The sequence below is a fragment of the Malus sylvestris genome, chromosome 3 (genome assembly GCF_916048215.2).
Source record: "Malus sylvestris chromosome 3, drMalSylv7.2, whole genome shotgun sequence".
Taxonomy (NCBI): domain Eukaryota; kingdom Viridiplantae; phylum Streptophyta; class Magnoliopsida; order Rosales; family Rosaceae; genus Malus; species Malus sylvestris.
In genome coordinates, this window is record NC_062262.1 from 17,149,812 (window position 1) to 17,155,811 (window position 6,000).

Sequence of the window (6,000 nt, forward strand, 5' to 3'; positions counted from 1 at the left end):
ATTGCGGCCGAGAAAGGAACACGTCTCGGCCTCTTGGGCTCTCGAACCTGAAGACAAGGTTACTATTTTTACGAAGTTCAATATCAAATTCGGCTTTCAACGTGCCGAATGTAATCACTTGTAACACCTCACTTCGCCGAGAAGGCTGATGAGATGACCTCGACCAACAAGGATTCAGAAATCATTCTCGACCGAGACTTGGATAGGTAATCAATCATTCTCGCTGCAGTGCTGTTGATGCCAACGGAAGATACTGCGAGACCGACTGATTCTACGGTGACAGAGCTATCTATGCCGACTTAAGATATAACCGGTTGCTTCCACAGTGCTGTTGATGCCAACGGAAGATGTGTCAGCGAACAAGGAAAAAGAAAAAATCACAAGCTGTGAGAATTTGCGCAGGGCAATTTTGTATTGATTTGCAGGGGGCTTTTCTGACGCACAGCTTCCCCTATTTATAGCGCTGTATCTTGAATCCGAGCTAAAATCCTACTCGGACTAGGTCTTCCTCTCCGGATCAACACCACCTCGACCAGTCCTATCTTCACTAGGATTGTGAACCTAGTCCTTAACTGAGCCGGAGTCGCTTTCTGGGTTACTGATCCCGCCGAGACTCCTCATTGTACTAGGACTCGACTTGCGTTATGATCTATCCGACCTAGGCTTGGAAGCCCACGAGTTGAACGATCCATGGCCCTCTCGCCGCACGGCCTCCCGGGCCGAGGATGATCCTACCTTTGGCCTAAACTATTATTTTGGGCCCAAACATTGCCCCCTCGCTTCTAAGGTCCTCGGCCTGAATTCTTCGGTCGAGTTTCGGCCTTGAAGAAGCGAATCTACCACTCAGAACCCTAGTGCTCGAGTTCCAAGGCGCGTTTATTGAACATGATTGCACGATCTTGATCCTGCTAACCAAACTCGCCATGTGGCGTCATCCAACACGGCCGAACCCCAATAATGACGTCTAAGGCGTGCGGCTGCCTGAACCGTCCTACCATCATAACCTTATGGCTGAACTTAACCACTACCTCAATCCGCGAGCCACTACCTCAATCCGTGAGTCACTTGTCATCGTGCAGGCGTCGAAACGTCTTCCGCCATTAATTTCGCCGTCACACGCAATCGTGCGCCCCCAAAACCTAAGATCTTCGGTCTTCTCAACCGCATTTCCCGAACACTCATCATGATCAGCGATTCCTTCGGTCGATTTTGCCCTTTGTTTTGAATTTCAAACGATTGCTCTTCCTGCCAAAATCCTATAAATACGGAAATCCCTCATTCATACTTTACGCTCCCAAAATCACTCCGAAATTTCTCGCCCTTATTCTCCAGCACATTTCTCTTTCCCAGGTCTTCGTCTTCAAATCCCCTAACCCAGAAAACTTCTTACGCCGTGCTTCCTTCCTACAATGGCGTCCTTCATCTCTAAGCTTTCCAGGGAATGTGAACAGCATCAGAAAATTCTTGATCGGAGCTTGATCAAAACCATACGGTTTGAAAATGACATGCGCACTCCTCTTTTCAAGGCGGTAATTCTGTCAACCATTACTGGCCTTCTCCATGAGCACTGCCTAACACCCTTGCTCCAAGGGTTCGAATGGTCGAGATGGGATGCAGCGAAACCTCAAGGTTCCTGGCCCTCGACGACCACAACCTGGGCAGCCTGGGTTGTTCGAATGGAAAGGCTATTCGGCGAGCAATGGAAGGCCCTCGGCCTCTATGACGCCATCCTCATCTCGTCAATGGATGTCGTTCCCGACAAGGAGCTTCTCCTAGCCGCCTTGTGCTTCTGGTGCTCGGCCACCAACACCATGGTTTTTCCTCTTGGTCCCATCGACCCCACCATTCTTGATGTCACCGCCATTTTGGGCACTTCAGCAACCGGGATCCCTATCGACGCGGCCCTCTCTGGGTACCCGTCGAATATTGACCTGAAGACGCTTTTTGATCGACGGGCTTTCGAGACGTTAAACCGTGAAGGTTAAATCCTGTCAAAAGAAGACATTCAGAAGCTCCACCAGAACTTCTTCAATTACAACACCCTCTATCTCCATTTCGCCGGCCGAGGAGAGGAGGACCTGCTAGAAGGAGAACATGAAGCTTTCCTCTTCTATTGGTACAACAAGTACATTTGTTGTACCAAGTCGAACAAATGCTTGGTCGAGAACATGCCGGTAGCCGAGGCCCTGGCTAGTGGTCACGTCCTATCACTGAGCTCCAACATTCTCGCCCATCTCTTCCGCTGCCTGGCCGAGGCAACCCTTCACAAGATCGACCCACACCAGAATGGTCCCCTCTGGGTCTTCCAACTCTGGGTACAAGTTTACTTCGCCTCCCTTCGGCCGGCCATATCCGACTTCTCGCCAACGGGGGCGCTTGGACCTTAGCTGGCCTCCCAACCGACACCTCCTCACCAAGCCGAAGAGGTATTTAGGTACCTATTCGCTCTTGATGACCTCTCCGACGACGAATTCCTGATATGTCGTCGTCGAGACTATCCCTCCTCCATCAGACTACCCACATCCATGTGGGGCGCGGGGGAAGATGCCGACCTTCGTCAGTCTTGGGGGTCGTTTGTGCTCACTCGCGACCTTCATCTCGGCTGCGATGGGAAACGAGCGGGTTGGGAAGTGTACCATCCTAACTTCCTTGCTCGACAGCTCGGCTATCTCCAAGGCTGCCCGGTCCCCCTTCTCTCCTCCCGGACAGTCCTAAGCCGTGGACGTGAACCCCGTTCCTCGGAGAAGGAATGCAAAACCGTCGCGAGGGAGTTCCAAGAGCATTGCCAAAAATTCCGCCTTCGACCGGCCACCCCAGAAACCCTTTGCACTGACACCTTCGGTGATTGGTGGGAAGATTACACCCAGGAGTTCTTTGGTGCTCCGATCGAAGATGTGCTGAACAAACTCTTCGGTGACCGACCTAAGAAGGCATCGGCCCCCCAAACTCAAGGTAACTGTTCATTTCTCCTCTTTTCCTTCAACTTTGCATATTGATTTGCCTTGCTGATTTTTTTTTATCTTCTCAGGTAGTCGGCCACTGAGAAAAGTGGAGGCAGTTGCCGCGGCTACGGCCAAGAAAAAATCGGTCGTGGCTAAGAAGGATAAAACTGCTGGTCGGGCCGTGCTGACCAAACGGCCTCGCCAAGAGGCCGAGCCGGCTGTCGAACCTCCGCCGCCTGCTAAGCGGGTAAAAAAGCTGGCAAAGAAATGCGCACGGGAGATCCACGTTATCTCCAGTCAAACTACAGGGGCGACGACTCCCAGTTTTTCCCCTTCTCCTGCTGTCGGCCAACCCTTGGTCGAGAAACAGCCAGCTCCGGCTACAGACACAGTTCAAACGCGGCCTGTTTCTGGGGCCGGTACACCAGTTGTACCTCCCTCTGTCGATGAGGCACCTGTTCCAAAAAAAGCGATTTCTGCGACCGAGGGAACCTCCCTTAAAATTCCAAAGCCCTCGGTCTTCGTTCTGGAAGAGGGTGAGGGGAGCGACGAGGTCCCGCCGGCAAATCGTCCTCATACTCGCCGACAACCTCCTCTAATGTCAGAGATGGCGGTTCAAGCCGGCTCCTCCACGGCTGATCATGGCAAGCGTCCGGTCGAGGAACCAACAGTGGTGGCCGAACCCCTCGCTCCTTCTCAGGACCAGGATGTCCCTCTCTCATCCGAAGCGGCTGTCCCGGTTGGCCCCTCCACAGCCGACCGTGGCAAACGACCAGCTGAGGAACCCGAGGCAACGGCGGAATCGCCCATTCATCCTCAAGACTAGGGCTTCCACATTCCTCCGCAGGAGGTTACTTCGGCCTTCGTAAGTACCTTCTACCGTCTTTCCTTGATTGCTTTTCTGCTTTAGAATTCTAAACGAGGAAAATACTAAATGTCAGGTGCCTGTACACTATTTTCATCGAAAATTCTACGCGCCGAAGGGCGTTATCTATATTTCTTGGCCGCCTCAGTGGCCATCAAACGTAGATAACCTCCATCGGCCGCGTGAACTGAGAAGCAATCTAAGACACTGGGCTCGGCCATTGAGTTCTTTGGGTTCGAGCAACGATCTTGGAGGCATGGCCGAGGTCTCCTCTCAGCAGGTTAAAAAAAAGAAAACCTTCCTGCTATCCTTGTCATGACTTCTTTTGAGCTTAACCTAATTTGTATGTGCAGGCTTCGTGGGAGGTCGAATTCAAAGCCCTCATCTCCAGCACAATTACCGGGTCTGGTCATTCGGCCCCCACAACTGAAGCTGCCGATTCAACCGCTCTGTCTCAGTTGTGAGAAGTCTTGTCGCTTTCAGCGTCGCAAGTACTCGAGCGCAATGGTCTTGATCTGCTTGGCGCATGTCTGAACGACCTCGGAGCTGACGGTCGTCTGAGCGGAGATGCTATCGTTTGAGCATCGTCAGCCTTGAAGCGGGTTCGGGAGATATTTAGTATCTTCCAGACCGCTCTAAAGGCCGAACAAGACCTACAAGCTACCACGGCCGTCCAAGACATTCTTCGTCCGAAAATCGACACCCTAAAGGTAAAAGGAGAAGCATTGGCCGAGCTTGACCGTCAAATGGCGGAACTAGCGAAACGTAGGTCGGCTATTGCCTCCGATCTTGCTAAGGACTTCGAGTCGGGCGGAAAAGATTGCCTGACCGAGTATGCGGTGACCATAAAACGGGTCGAGCGGTTGAAGCTGGACAAGAAAAATTGGCAAGCCGAGGTCATTATGGGCGAGGTGCGGTGGTTGGAGTTGAAGGCTCTGCTCAGCACTCTTCTACCCCATTCCCCTTGAATGTACTTGAATGTAAACTGACCGACTTGCTCATTTTGTATATGCTTAACAATCTTAATGAAATGTTTTTCTATTCCCGCATTTCCCATGTGACCGGATAGTATTTCTTTAAAAACTTCCCATTGATTGGTAATCTGTGCACCACACCGGTTCGGTCTTTAAGATGATATGCTCATTTACCGTATACTTTATGTACAACGAACGGCCCTTCCCAATTTGGCGACCACTTGCCGAACCTAGGGTCTTTTAGTCCTACGGGTAACACCGTTTGCCAAACCAATTCACCTTCGCCGAATGTTTTCCGTCGCACCTTTTGATTATATGCTCGCTCGGCAATCCGTTTTTGTGCCACCAGTAAGTTATAAGCGTCAAGTCGCCCTTCTTCCAAATCTTCTAATTCTTGTCTCATGGACTGATTATATTTGGCGCTAAACAAACTACTTTGTTCAATCAATCGCAACGAATTTATACTTAACTCGACTGGCAACATTGCATCGTGTCCATATGTTAATGCGTATGGGGTTGTTGCAGTCGCCGATCGGGGCGACGTTCGGTATGCCCATAATGCCTCGTTTAACTTCAAATGCCACATGCCAGGCCTTTCTTTTATTATTTTTTCGAGGATGCCGATCAACACTTTATTACTTGCCTCGGCCTGCCCATTTGCCTGTGGATAATACGGTGTGGACTGTTCCAGTCGAATTTTCAAATTTGCCGTGTACTCCTTAAACCTTTCGGCTGTGAAGATTGTTCCATTATCGGTTATGATCGTTTCCGGTACGCCAAATAGGGTCACAATGTGTTCCTCCACGAAGTCGCAAACTTCCTTAGATGTTAACTTGGCATATGATTTTGCTTCGACCCACTTAGTAAAGTAATCAGTTGCGACTATTATCCATGCATGCTTAGCAGCTCCAGAAGATGGCGTGATTTTGCCGATTACGTCCATAGCCCATCCTCTAAACGGCCATGGCTTAATGACCGAATGCAGTGATTCGGTCGGGACCCTTTGTATAGGCCCGTGGATTTGGCACTGTACGCATCCTCGTGCAAACTCGATACAATCCTTTAGTATTCTTGGCCAAAAATAGTCGTGCCGTCGAAGTAACCATCGCATTTTCCATCCGGATTGATGAGCTCCACATACCCCTTCATGGACTTCTTTAATCGCCCAAGCACTCTCTTGGGGGCCGAGGCATAGCAGTAACAAACCATCCTCGCCTTT